General features: G+C 41.7%; 1 long non-coding RNA gene across 1 annotated transcript; it reads right to left on the bottom strand.

Moving 5' to 3' along the window:
* Positions 1-13,875: 13,875 nt before the first annotated feature.
* Positions 13,876-14,551, bottom strand: LOC136832414 (uncharacterized). Its single transcript, XR_010851192.1, has 2 exons — positions 14,217-14,551; positions 13,876-13,995 (listed from the first exon to the last, which is right to left on the bottom strand). It is a non-coding gene; the product is annotated as an uncharacterized lncRNA (long non-coding RNA).
* Positions 14,552-15,478: the final 927 nt, after the last annotated feature.

The raw sequence follows: 15,478 nt of genomic DNA, 5'->3' as shown, positions 1-15,478 counted from the left end.
ACATTCATTCAGTAATAATTTAGTATTTTCGCATGTTTTCGTATTGAAGGCAAGCTAATGCTTTTTTCACACCTGCGTTTGATGTTAACGAATTTTGACTTCGTCGACCTGGTGAGGATTTACATTGCAAGGATAAAAGGGAAATGGATGGCAAAGCCTTTGTAATTTCAATTTAATTTTTATTAAAAATGAAAACAAGACGAATATTTTTTACTATAAGTAAAAGATAGTGAACAACTCCATATACACGGCAAATATGAGTCAAGACTGAAGGATTAGAAATCTAAAACGCAAAACAAAAGAAAAGCCAGAGAAACAGACTGAGAAAAAGAGATTCTAATCAAGGGGAAGGAAGGCTCATGTGGAGGTTTAGTGAGACTCATTTGATGATCCTAAAGAAAATCCCTCATTTTGAGGCAAGCAAAACGACCCAACTGCACGAAATTGCATGGCATCTTAACACGAAAATTTGCGGAGTTGTATCAATCTCTATCAGTTTCAGGTAGTTCAGATGGTTTGGGCACCTGATGACGAAGGGAGATTTTGAGTAACCTGTAGCAGGAGAGATCATGGAAAGGAAAGTGCTATGGACACAGCGGAGAGGATGGCCTAAGACACCATTCGAGAAGGCGCGAGAGACAAAGGAATAGACGAACGGAGGGGACAAGAAGGAACGCCTGGGAAGGCCTCATTAAGCTTAGAAGAGATCATTAAGTTAGTAAGACAGTACATAATAAACACATGAGAGCCTCTATCTGAAACTCGTTTCCAGTTATTCAGAAAATTACACAAAAATTAATAACATCCTATTCCCCCAACTCTTATTAGTTCGAGAGAAAGAGGATAATGTTAATAAGTGAAAATGCCAAAGTAGGTTGATAATGATCTCGGCAAATTAAGATATTGCATTTTAACACTAAGACTCACTTTAAAGATACGGTTGTATTGTGTCACATTTAAATAATCCTTCAAAAAATCTTCTGCTGTAAAAGCCTGTGCTGACAGCAACGGCAGTTATTAAGCCGTTAGACAATTAAAGTATTCGACCGAATCACATTTTAAGAAAGTCCCACTACAGAGACAAGTGATTCATAGTTAACCTGTCCTTGTTACAAACACAGCAAGAACAAAAGATGATGTTCTGTATTAAAAGCCATACGAATACCTTCCTTTGATTCTAAGTCTGATTCATCTATCTAAGGTTTCGAATTTCAATTTTTTTGCCAATTCCCTTTTGAACAGAGGCCTTGTTTCTTCGAAGCGTTAAACTTTGACGAGATCCTCCAGTTTTTTCCTCAGGTGCGGAGTTAGATTGCACCCGTGATCCACCTCCAATTCTTTCCAAACAAAGGCACATTTGGCCACTGATCACCACGTCATTCACGGGATACCTGCTTTTTCCACTACGCAGGATATTTCTTTACAGTTACGTAATGATGCAACCGGTAATAAATTCATTGTTGATTCCTCTGATGGTCGTGCGCAGTCTCTTCTTCCGAAGAGATCTGATCATAATGATTCGTTTGATTTTTTCGTGCCCATCCACTCGGTAGCCAGTATCCTACGTAACTACGGCGATTTCCAAACGTTCCGCCTTTGTATGCCTGCCATTGCACATTCAGTCTGATCAGTGTTTGAATTTGAATTAAATGTTTTCCAGCTGTTTTGAAAGAGATAAGGGCTAATCAGTTTAAGGGTTCTCCGGCTCGAGTTGCGAGGATTGACGTGCGCTTTTCAGAGACGGCTCGCCATACGGCAGGGTCATTTTACTGTCTGCATTAGAGAAGAGGAAGAAGAAGAAGAGCAACAACAAAAACAAGAACCAGAAGAAGAACAAGAAGGGTGGATGAAGGAGATCTTGTATTGCATTGTACTCCAAGGGAAGTTGTTCAGGAGTCACAAGGATTATAACAATTTGCAATAGTATTTTAACATTGTGTAAATCTAACCCTAATTCGGTTTAGGGCAGAAAAGACCAAGGGAACCCACTGTTTTGAATTGGGATATCGTCGATTATATATCGGAAGGCGAGAATAAGTGAGTAAAAAACCAGTTTGTCAACTTGAATTAACACTGTATGTACGTAATCTGTTTGATAGATATAACCCAGATGAAACAAACAAGTGTGCTCGATGTCAAATCAGTGATTTCTTCTACACCCAATTCGAGTGCAGAACTGATTATAGAACATTCTTATTCTAGAATAAAAAAAAAGTCCCTTTCATGTGATTGAATAAAAACTACTCAAAGTTATTATCAGTGATTTTCAGGTGTACAGATTCTTTGCAAGTTACACAGTTTACCGGCGAGTCGGTAGAGTTGTGGGCTAGTACTCGCTATGCCCGAGTTCGAGTCTCCGGCCGGCTATTGAAGAATTAGAGGAATTTACATCTGGTGATAGAAATTCATTTCTCACTATAATGTGGTTTGGATTCCACAATAAGCTGTAGGTCCCGTTGCTAAGTAACCAACTGGTTCTTAGCCACGTAAAATAAGTCTAATCCTTCGGGCCACCCCTAGGAGAGCTGTTAATCAGCTCAGTGGTCTGGTGATAGAAATTCATTACTTAACTTTTTTTTTACACAGTTTACCTCTAGAGGATTATATGGCTTGCTGACAACACAAACAAAAATAAATTTAAGTTACAGAAAATACATTTAAATGACCTTAGTAGTATTGTTCAGTTGGCCAGTGATTCTGAGGGACTGACATCCACTCAACATTTTCTCTTACGAAGACAACAGCCTGATCAATCATATATAATGAGAAACGCCTGTATCACGTTGTAGTTGATGCGTAGATTGTGGGGCTGAAGACTGATAATCGTGCCTCAAGGTTTACTATTCATTAGGTGCATAAAAATACATAACTGCTTTTGTCTCGTAGATTGACAATCTAATTTTCATTCTCCCGCTCAGCCAACAACAATGAACACAACAACTCATCAGCGCTCTCCCTCCCGAACGAACGCACGAATTAACAACTGTCACGAGTTGCCGAGGTTACTCCCATCTTTTACATTTTACATAAGCTTACGTAACTGTCGTATTTCAGTAACTGGGAAAGGAAAGATATTCTAACACTGTGGTAACAAAACAACAGTTCATATTTTTGTAATAACACACTACTCAAAATGTCACACTGGTTACGCCCAAAAGTAGGACGACAAGTGACGTCAATTCCACTTTCGTCCTGTTTAAGACTGTCGTCGTATCATTTCAAATACATCGTTATGACAACGCGTCTGCTCCTCGTTTGTTTTATTTATAATTTCCTCCCATCCTGGCTATTACAACGTTAAAAAAAAAAGACATAACTCATGTTTTAACTGACTTCGGAGCTGTTTTCTCTCCTAATTTCTACTCAACAATGTTATTCAAAACCAAACAGATGTGCAATAATAGTACAAGTTTACCTTACGGGAAATGGCTCGACAGCTGAGAGGGACGCTTATGAATTTGAATGAATCGGCAAAACAATAAACAACATTCATCCCTTTGCTTTGCCATTCTAGCTACCACTGTTCACTTTGTGGATGCGACCTGAACTGACAATGTAAAGGCAAACAACTACTTCAGTGGAGTAATACAAGTTTCGATAAATTTCTCTAGGAGTGGCATCATTAAAATTAAATAAGTCTCAATCCATAACTAACCGTATTGAGTTTTCACTCAACCGCAGACATTTGAAACAGTCTATTAAAAGACCCCTAAATGTCAAATAATCTCATTTTTTCTTAATTTTCACATTGCTGAGAGAGAGAGAGAGAGAGAGAGAGAGAGAGAGAGAGAGAGAGAGAGAGAGAGAGAGAGAGAGAATTTATAACATGGGATAATTCGTCCCCTTGTCAATAGACTCAGCGCATCATTTAATAAATAAAAAAATCAGTAATCTGCTAAAAGAGTTCAGGATATTGTATATTTTTTCTTTTGTTACAATATCCAATTAAATATTTTAATCCTGTTAATTTCACTACTGCAGTTTTTACTTCCCCGAGGCACTTCATGATATATCATTATGCATTAAGCTGTAATTATCTTCAAAATGACAATCGTGTACTTCCGCAAGTTATAGTAAAAGCAAAAATCATTGAAATGTTTCCTCGTAATCGTATGTTTTTGGGCTCACTTTTTCAGTAATAACTAATTTTGCCGAGTACACTCGCTTTGCAAGGCGAAGTGTACAGTGTCGTCCCTAAAAACTCGAATTCGATTCTCATATTACTTTATGTCCTGAAGGAAAATACGAAAAGAAAAAATACACGAAAGTTCAGCGAATTTCTTCCATGTAGCTAATTAAGCAGCATCATTATTCAGCTAAAAGTATATTTTTAAAAACTTTTGATTAGCAAGAACCCGTGTTAAGTTGAACAGAACTCGTACTTTCATATTCTCAAAGCAGAATAATTGCCAGCAATATGAGGCGCATCATTTATTCGGCTAAAAAGTATCGCTTTAAAAACTTTCGATTAGCAAGAGCCCGTGTTAATTTAAACGAAACTCATACTTTCATATTCTCAAAGCAGGATAATTATTAACAATATGAGAAGCATCATTTGTCCTTCAAGTAGTGACTTTACAAGTAAATATCCTCAATAGGGACCCGAAGTTAGAACTGACATAAAAATAACTCTGATATCTTACGAGATACAAGATGTTTTGCCCAAGGATTTTCGAGTCATTACCGAGGACCGTTCTGAATTTTCATTGCCCAAGACGCACATAAAGCGGCTGAGTTACAGAGGCTGCTCCCATATTAGCAGAATAAATCTTTCCACGAGTGTCACATTCTGAACTGGTTATTGCTGAGAGAGAGAGAGAGAGAGAGAGAGAGAGAGAGAGAGAGAGGGGATGGGGGGGAGGGGGCTCTTACCAGTTTTTACAAGGAAAATGAGACAATAATGGACGGCATGCATATTCAAAGACGGAGGGAGAAAGAGAGAGAGATTATTTCAACTTTAAAAAGTAAATTAGATAATAATAATAATGTGTGTGTGTGTGTGTGTGTGTGTGTGTGTGTGTGAGAGAGAGAGAGAGAGAGAGAGAGAGAGAGAGAGAGAGAGAGAGAGAGAGAGAGAAAAGGAAGTTTTTGTTTTCACAAATAGATGACACAATAAAAGATACGAAGCAGACTCAGAGTGCAAGAGAAAGAAAAAAACGAAGTTTTCCTTTTAACAAATAGACGGGAGAAAGAACGAAATTTTTGCTTTAGCACATTGGCGAATTCATAAAGGAAATTTATGATGAGAGCAAGAGAGAGAAATTTCATGTTAACGAATGAAATGATGCAATAAGAAGCTGAATGAGATGGCGGAATAATACATTACCCCTTTCTTACTCTGGTCTTTCCCATTTTGTAAAGGTTTCAGCTTTATTGCTAGCTAACGACTCTATATAAAATTTCTTTAGAATCTAAAGCCATAAAATCCTTTCTTTAAAAAATCAAGTAGGTGTAACAATATTCTATAAAGTATACCGAAAACGAAATTAAAACTACCTTTGGCATTCGATGACGGAAATGAGAAGCTAGGATGTTGAAGAATTTAACATTGAAGATAGTTATTCTGAAAAGAATTCATATGATAATATGAAGTAAAATACCTTTAACCCTTTGATTACGGCCGAGATGAGACCTCACACTTACCACAATCCGGAGGGTTTTCAGACGGTAGTCACCCGTAGCATGCTACCAGACGCACGAAATCGTAAACAATCATTGTAATAGCGTTTGTATTTGTTGTTTTGCTGCAAATTAACCTGTTTTATTTATATGATAATATTGTGATAGTAGCGATCCGTGATATAGATATTATGCAATTAATGTAACAACACAAATAAATAAACATAGGATAAGTACTATATATCGGGGTTTAGTGTTGCCAGAGGTATAAGCACTGCACTGATTGAGGATGACAGTCTTTTTTTTTTTTTGTCATTTCTCTAATTCTGTTTGAATCCGTAAAGGACAGCTACATCACAGTTGTGTATTATAGTTAAAAATTATTTGTATATTCGTCAGAAAACTAATCATAAAGAATGTTCATCATTTTTATGGTTCCGCTTACTATTCCACTAGCTGGGCAAAAAAAAAAAAGAAGAGAGAGAGAGAGAGAGAGAGAGAGAGAGAGAGAGAGAGAGAGAGAGAGACGTGACAGAATAAAAATTTTTACCTATGATTTATTCCTTCTAATTGTACATCAATAACATTGAGAGTAAGTAGACACAATCACAATATTGGTTGCAATATTAACCACATTTCTGGGTAATATTTTTATCAATGATCAAGCACCCAGCTGACAAGGGATACGCAATCTAGAAATTCAGATGAATTCTGCAGTGTTTGAAAAATGGTTTAAAACCCAGCTTCTTCCCAATATAGGGCCATCTGCCATCATAGTGTTGGATAACGCTTCTTATCATTCAGTTCGAATTAATAAACCTCCGACAATGTCTGCCAAAAAGGATGAAGTTAAAGACTGGCTAATAAAAAATTAGTAAAGTTGCAAAGACATTCATGTAAAGAAAATGATTACGTGATTGACAGACTGGCAAGAGATCATGGACATAGTGGTTAGGCTGCCTCCATATCACTGCCAGTATAATGCAACAGAACTGATATGGGCGCAGGTGAAATCATACGTGGCAAAGAAGAATCATTTTAAAAAATCAGACCTGCTTCCTTTGGTCAAAGAAGCAATTGAATCCATATCTTCTGACAACTGGGCTAATGATGTGAGACATGCCGAAGATATAAAAAGAGATGACGCTTCAAGAGATGTTTGCATTGATAAATATATAGATTCTTTTGTTATCGATGTAGCATCCTCTGACGAGGATTCTTCATAAGTAATGTCTCCTCATACTTCGATTGTAAATAAATTTATTGCTTTCCCTTGTTGTGTGATATCCTGTTGAACACTGAAATTGAAATAAATTGAAATATAGATCTGTTTTTCGACAGAAAGTGGCAGAAATATCTTTAAAAATCTACATATAACAGAAATGCCACAGCAGTGATGAGTATCATATGACAGTGCTTTAAAAGCACAGGTAAATCTAATACTGTATAAATGTAATATATATATATATATATATATATATATATATATATATATATATATATATATATATATATATATATATATATATATATTTTTACGTTTTTCCGTGGTTTTAGTTTGAAATATGCTCTGTGAGACATCTTTAGCAACAATTTAAGGTGATTTTGCCTTGTGATTCTGATTTTCGTGGGTACACGGGAAAACGTAAAAAGATAAAAACAAAGGAGAATTTCATATGAGCATAGGGCTCTGGTTACTGAGGGAAATATTACGTAAAACACGTGGGCACATTTAAAGTAGTGTATTTACATAAATGACCTTAGTACGGGGAAAGAGGAACTCAAGTAGATTGAATGAAACTGGGGAATTCCAGACACAGTCCGAGAAGCTTCCACGATGGGATCCCTCTGAAATGAGAGATATGCACATTATACGCCAGTAATGAAAATAGACAAAAGAATAATGAATTCGAAGCTGCACTGAGGGTGCCAAAGGAGTAATAAAGAATTAATACTGCCGATGCAAGAGGCGCACGGACATTAGACAAGGGAGATTTCTGGCTTTCTCTTTAAGAAAATATTACGAGACAAAAGCGTGACTGAAATGGGGCTCTTCCAGGGCACTTTACCTTAGCAGATTTTCCGAGGGCGTGTAGAAGGCGGTCCGTGGATGACTTGCGATTTCCGAGGGCGAGTTTCTTCCACGTGGTGAGATGTAAAGGGGCAAGGCGATGGGGGACTCCTCGAAACTCCAAGCAATGGCGTGTGGGCTCGAGGAATACGGTCGAAGGGCACGAGGAGAAGTATACTTTTGAAAGGGCCACGTGGTTGGGATGCAAGGGCATCGATGGGGCCAGGTGTTGGGGACGTCTTCACAAGTTCACTCCATATCTTCCAGCCCGCGTGTGTGTCGAGACCTCGTGGGTTTTTGCCTTTTATCCCCTCCTATGGGCAGGGGTTCTCCAACACAGATGCTTTGACTCATTGCACCTGCTGCCCGCAGGGAGGTTTTGGCCTGTAGGAGAAACGCCCAAGCCAGATTACTTTTGCCTCGAAGGAAAGATCTTTATCAAAAATGGGAGCGCCTTTAATCTTTTAAACCCTTTTTTTTAAGTCGATAGACAGATGGTCTATCGATCCGGCTGGCAGTAAATGAAACACAACAACAACCAACAACAACAAAGGAGGGGGGGAGGCAATTTGCTAGCGAATTCTTGCTAATCATAATACCTCCCCATACAAGATGATGTACATACCTCCTTCGGGTGTGTACATCGATATTCAAGAATGAGTGGCAAATGCTTTACGTTACTCTACATTCTGCCTTGCAATGAACTTTACTCTAAGGGTTTTATGAAGCTGAGACATTACTTTTAATAACACATTGGGACAATTTTCGTTAACAGAACGCAAAGTGATTTAAACACTTGCAAAAGAATAATTACTTTAGATTTGGTTACCCACTGTAACTTTATAAAGTGACTCGAACAATTGTGAATTAATTAAGATTATAGGACCACGTATATGAGGCTATGGCCAACAAATGAAAAGAAATGGTTATTGTTCAAGAATTAAAATACACGGTTACTTAATTTTAGATAAAAGCACCCGGTTAGTACAATCTGCCTTGAAGAGGCTGTGTAAATGAAAAACAGCGTTTACTTTTGTAAATGACATCCCCTTTTACGCGATACTGTAATGACTATACATATTCGCATTGATAATTTATCTTCGTTTTAACGTACTTTATTTCAAGCCGGCCCCACACGGTTTTGACAGCCGTATGCATATAGAGTATTCGCACAGGTTTTAATTGCTAACCTTAAACTACGCTAATTTTATCGTCCACTGCCTACTCAATGTTATGACGGGCGAGCAGACAAAAGATGTGGGGTAGGACAAACAGAGATCTTGGAAGGAAATGGAAGGGGAAAAGGGATAATAATAACAAAAGGAAAATTACCAAGACATTACGAATGAAACTTGACCGCATATGAAAGGCGGGACACGTCCCTCAGAGCTTACGAAAGGGGCATTTAAATCACAAGGGCAAGAGTTTATGACTCGCGATTCATTAAAATAAAGATAACTAAATGACTAAAAGAAAGTAAATGATATTGGCAGAAGAGCTAAGGGAAAAAGAGTGAGGGTTTTATTGTGTTAGGCGGGAATTTATCGTCTTTCGCCTATAAATTACGGCCCGGACTATCACTTCAGTCCCAGGGCGAGGAAAGTGCACCCGAAGGGCGCGACTCCTTCAGGAGGGGCTGACACGCACGCCCGGTGCCAAGGTATGGGCGCAAGGGCATGCCACTTCTCACTCTGTTATTCTTAATGATTTATACATTGTGTGGGGAATGGTATCCCGTATTTAATTGCCTCTTGTGGGGATAATTTAAGGGAAGTTTAATAGAAGATGATAAGAGATAGACGTTCCTGAGGAACGGAGGAAGATAGAGGAGGGTCTGACGTCCCCTTCTGGATTAGGGGTGCCAAGACCTTCGAAAAATGAAATGGCGGCACAGGTGCCATGGGAGCTCTAGAGCTCTTTGTAAATTACCTGGAATGTCCCACGCCCGTGGTAATTTCGCCTCGAGTCTTTCTTAATGGGACAGTCGTCCTCGGCCGGGGAAGCGGAGGGCCCGCGACCGGAGGGCAACGGAGTACCACCTGGGCCTGCTGATGCGACAGCTGGACGCAGGAGTGTTCCGTCGGGTTCTACCATGATCCGTCGCGGCTCTTGTAGTTCATCGGCCAAGTGAGATATGGCAGAATCCTGACTTGCAATTGCGTCGGCGACGGGCTGAGGCAGAGAGGAGGCGGTCGGGGGTGGCGTGAGCGGCTCGCAGGTAACGATGACCAGCTCAGGCACGGGTTGCGAGGCCGCACCTGCAGGTGAGCTTCCGCGGTGGTCGGGAGGAACCGTCTCTCTGACCGACGCTGGTAGAGGTGCCAGGCCGGGGGAAGAGAGGGGGTCCTGAGTTGGATCCCGTGAATGGAGATCGGCATAGCGCTCTGGCGCTGGCACTAGGGCAGAGTCAGGCGCTATCAGAGGTTTCTTGGGCTCGTCGGTCAGGACGGACGAAGCTTGGCCCTGCTCGGGGCATGCAAGTGGCACCGGCAGGAATTTGGCATCTCCTGAAGGGAGATCTGATTGGGGCCCTGGCACTGGCACTGAGGCAGGGCCGGGCACTGGAATTGGATCGGGAACCGATCGAGGGGGCCACTGTACATCGTACTCAGGTGGCACTGGTGGGGACTGCACGTCCTCCTGGTACCCAGGGGGCGCCAGTCTTGACTGAGGGAGAAGCGGGGGAGGACTACTCGCGCCCGCGGAATGATTCGGGGAATGGGGACCCCTAGATTGTCGTGATTTCGGTGGGGACTGAAAGTCCTGTCCCAGGATGACGTCATAGCCTCCGGGGAGATGGCTTGCTACTGCAAGATTGCAAATTTTGGATTGGTGAGGTCTTGTGACTCTCAATTGGACCGTAGGGAGTATCATTTTAAACTGATTTATTCCCTCGATCGTGACGAGTTTTCGTCTATTGATGATAGCTTCGTAGGGAACTCTGTCCCTTCTGATGAGGGAGATTTGCGCGCCCGAGTCCTCGAAAGCAGTGACTCGGCGCGCGGGCTCGCTACCTCGTGGAGGGGCCACGTATACAGGCCCTTCGGCGGGAGGGCCTAATGACTGGGGATCTGTGACGGCCAAGGCGACGGTGGGAGTATTTACTTTATTATTGCGTGGGCATTTTGCCCATGCGGGAGAATGGCCATAGACCTTGCACGCCGTGCAAAAGGTCTGGCTAAAGTCTTTCCGCGCTGCCCCTGTGGAGGGCGCAGGCGAGTTATTTGTCGGTTTTCCGGGAGAGAGAGGAGCCGGTTTCTTGTTCCGGCACTGTTCGGAGGAATGCCCCGTTTTCTTGCAATAATGGCAAGTTAGGGGCTTGCCCGAGTTTCCATTTTAGGGGAATTTGTTCCTCCGAGGAGGGCGGGGATTTATCTTCCGCCCCATGGATCCTTCTTGGGGGTGGTGAGTTTCCCACATGTCTGCTATTCGGCAACACTCGGTGAGTGTTGGTGGGGCTTTTTCCACTATATGAGTGGCGAGGGCAGGAGGGGCGAGCGCAGGAAATGCTCAATTTAAACCGCTCGAGTACCTCGGCGGTGTTAGTGGCTCCTTCGAATCGAGCCATTTTGTCAACGCCCGCTCGAATGGTACGCCCAATCGGACCAAGTCTGGCCTGCTTCTCTGGGCTCTCTCCAACGTCTCCTCCACCGCTCGGGGGTAATCTCGCACGCCTTCGTAACTGCTTGGCGTCACGGCTTCCCAGTTTTCCCGATCGTCTGCGGGAAGGGCGTGGTAGGCAACGAGGGCCTTTCCGCCCAGGAATTTAGTGAGAACAAGGGAGAGTTCCGCGGGGAGAGATCGCAGCACTCCAGGACTCGTTCGGCCCTTTCAAGCCATACTTCAGGCTCGGACTCCGTCCATTTTGGCATGAACGAGTGAGCTTGGCTGAGGGCACTCATTCCATCGGCAGGGGGGGGGGGTGGCGTGCTGTCGTTCTAGCACCTGGAGCTCATGGGCGTTCTCTCTCTCTCTCCTCACGTTTCTCTCTCCCTCTCTGCACGTTCTCTTTTTCCTTGTTCTGCACGTTCTTTTTCCTCCCGTTGTTCTTGGGCGATTGTTCTTTCTCTCTCTCTGCACGTTCTTTATCCTTCTCTGCACGTTCTTTTCCTTCTCCTGCTCTTGGGCAATTCTTGCCCTCTCTCTCCTCACGTTCTCTCTTCTCTCTCTCCTCACGTTCTCTTGCTCTCTCCGCCTTGGCATCGTCCACTCGCTCTTGAACCCATGCTCTCAGATCTTGCCCGATAGTCCCATGTCCTTCCCAGCGGACATGTAGAATTTGAAATCCTCGTTTTGTTGGGCTCTGGTATTAGCCATTTTGAAATAATGGTTATATGATATATCTGAAAAGACTCAGGTTGTCTGAAAAGACTCAATTGCAGGAATCTGAAACACTCAATGGTTCAGACTGCAGGAGAATGGATCTGTCTGAATAAGACAGGTGATTAGTAAGTCTGAGGAGACTTTTTGTTAAAATTTGATATGTCTTGGAAAGACGTGGGTGTTCTTGGCGAACGAAATTTTAATATGTCGTCTCGGAAGACGTAGTTGGATTTTGTCACGCTCGGACTTGACCGGCTGTAGCGTGAAGTTAAGGAGTTGTTCTAACGAACTAGAATGATCAGTCCCGTAAGGGGCTTAGATGTGTGTGAACTACACTATATAATGTCTCAAAAGGACTTAATTTTGGGTTCCCGCAGGAATGAGAAATTCTCGCCACGTGCGACGTAGAATTTTTGTATGAGTCTCTGAGGACTGGAATTTGGAGAAATTCTCGCCACGTGCGACGTAGAATTTTAGGAGTCTCTGAGGACTGGAGTTTGGAGAAATTCTCGCCACGTACGACGTAGAATTTTAGGAGTCTCTGAGGACTGGAATTTGGAGTAATTCTCATTCACGTGCGACGTAGAATTTTAGGAGTCTCTAAGGACTGGAATTTGGAGAAATTCTCGCCACGTGACGTAGAATTTTAGGAGTCTCTGAGGACTGGAATTTGGAGAAATTCTCGCCACGTGCGACGTAGAATTTTAGGAGTCTCATAGGACTTGGAATTTGTGGAATTTGGAGGAATTCTCGCCACGTGCGACGTAGAATTTTAGGAGTCACTTAGGACTTGGAATTTGTGGAATTTGGAGGAATTCTCGCCACGTGCGACGTAGAATTTTAGGAGTCACTTAGGACTTGGAATTACGATTCGTCCCTTAGGACTTAGAAATTACTAACGGGAAACCCAAAGGAAAATGTATGCTGGGAAATGAATGGGGGAAGAGAAAAAAAAATGCTACACACGCGGGCATGGGCGGGGTGGGGGTTGCAGGTCGTTTGGCCAACACCGGAGGTATTTTTAGATTCTGGGTGAATGAACGTCCGGGGAATTTATGTCTGAGGATAACAGTACAACGGCCTAGTAATTTTCCCTATAAGCGGAGTTTAAATTTCGCTTTCCTAACACCTAACTCGAATCCTAACTACACTGAGAGAATTTTCAGCAATGCAAGCTGACTTCGTCGTGTCCCACGTGGGAATTTATTCGCGCCTAAATAACAGTTCGCTAATTCGAAATGCGTAAGTAAAAGTTATCACAGAGGAATTTCTTTCGCACTATTCCTCGAAGCAAGAATATGGCAAGGATTTTAACACAGAGGAATTTCGCACTATTCCTCGAAGCAAAGGATGGTTAGCACTGGTTATTTCCTAACTACCTATCCTGAAAGGCATGCATTAACGAATCTAATACGGCGGTTCTTTTCTCTCAGTGATTACATGCGTCCCTATTTCTAATTCCTAGGAACAGTCACGATTGTAAAAAGGTTTTACTAAGATTAACACATTACTTACGTGGAATTTTCTGGATCTGTGTGCTGGTTTTACACAAAAGGTTCGTAATTGTCTCGTACCCAGCTTAGCTTTGCTAATAGCTGATCTGGCAAGTTGCAAATGCAATAAAGCAACACTAGGGAACTGCAACTGCAAAACGAGATCTATGGCCAGGTCGCCATTTTTACGTTTTCCGTGGTTTTAGTTTGAAATATGCTCTGTGAGACAGGTAGCAACAATTTAAGGTGATTTTGCCTTGTGATTCTGACTTTGGGTACGGGAAAACGTAAAAAAGAGGAAAACAAAGGAGAATTTCATATGAGCATAGGGCTCTGGTTACTGAGGAAATATTACGTAAAACACGTGGGCACATTTAAAGTAGTGTATTTACATAAATGACCTTAGTACGGGAAAGAGGAACTCAAGTAGATTGAATGAAACTGGGGAATTCCAGACACAGTCCGAGAAGCTTCCACGATGGGATCCCTCTGAAATGAGAGATATGCACATTATACGCCAGTAATGAAAATAGACAAAAGAATAATGAATTCGAAGCTGCACTGAGGGTGCCAAAGGAGTAATAAAGAATTAATACTGCCGATGCAAGAGGCGCACGGACATTAGACAAGGGAGATTTCTGGCTTTCTCTTTAAGAAAATATTACGAGACAAAAGCGTGACTGAAATGGGGCTCTTCCAGGGCACTTTACCTTAGCAGATTTTCCGAGGGCGTGTAGAAGGCGGTCCGTGGATGACTTGCGATTTCCGAGGGCGAGTTTCTTCCACGTGGTGAGATGCAAGGGCTTCCGTAAAGGGGCAAGGCGATGGGGGACTCCTCGAAACTCCAAGCAATGGCGTGTGGGCTCGAGGAATACGGTCGAAGGGCACGAGGAGAAGTATACTTTTGAAAGGGCCACGTGGTTGGGATGCAAGGGCATCGATGGGGCCAGGTGTTGGGGACGTCTTCACAAGTTCACTCCATATCTTCCAGCCCGCGTGTGTGTCGAGACCTCGTGGGCTTTTGCCTTTTATCCCCTCCTATGGGCAGGGGTGCGCCCAACACAGATGCTTTGACTCATTGCACCTGCTGCCGCAGGGAGGTTTTGGCCTGTAGGAGAAACGCCCAAGCCAGATTACTTTTGCCTCGAAGGAAAGATCTTTATCAAAAATGGGAGCGCCTTTAATCTTTTAAACCCTTGGTTTTAAGTCGATAGACAGATGGTCTATCGATTGGCCGGCTGGCAGTAAATGAAACACAACAACAACCAACAACAACAAAGGAGGGGGGGGAGGCAATTTGCTAGCGAATAATTCTTATAATCATAATATATATATATATATATATATATATATATATATATAATTGTGATATAGTTTTGAGCTTTTGAATTGCTTTCTTTCGTGCATGCCGTAATCCGTCTTTACCTCCTTGCTGTATCAAGGTTGAATTTTCACTGTACAGCTATAAAATAGCTCATAATAAACATTCTTTAAATATATTATTACATATAATATATATATATATATATATATATATATATATATATATATATATATATATATATATGGGTGTAACAATATTTAAAGAATATTTATTATGAGCTATTTTATAGGTGCACAGTGAAAATTCAACCTTGATACAGCAAGGAGGTAAAGACGGATTACGGCATACACGAAAGAAAACAATTCAAAAGCTCAAAACTATATCACAATTATATGACTTCGATAACAGCAAAGGAACAGTAATAAAAACTATAGTAGATGACGTAACTCAAGAACATTGCTCAGTACAGCATCCAAATAAACAAAACTGAAAATGAAAGCACATCTAGGTTTCCAAATTTCTTGCATCTATCATTTTCATATATTGAATTTTTTTGTTTTATCTAAAATTTAAGTGGGACAACAAAACTTCATTCAGAACTTTCTATTATAGTACACGTGCTTGATAACAGGCGCAAACAATGAGAGC

This window comes from Macrobrachium rosenbergii, chromosome 49 (genome assembly GCF_040412425.1).
Source record: "Macrobrachium rosenbergii isolate ZJJX-2024 chromosome 49, ASM4041242v1, whole genome shotgun sequence".
NCBI classification, from domain to species: domain Eukaryota; kingdom Metazoa; phylum Arthropoda; class Malacostraca; order Decapoda; family Palaemonidae; genus Macrobrachium; species Macrobrachium rosenbergii.
Note: the sequence above shows the minus strand (reverse complement) of the source record. Positions and strands in the feature narration are given on the sequence as shown.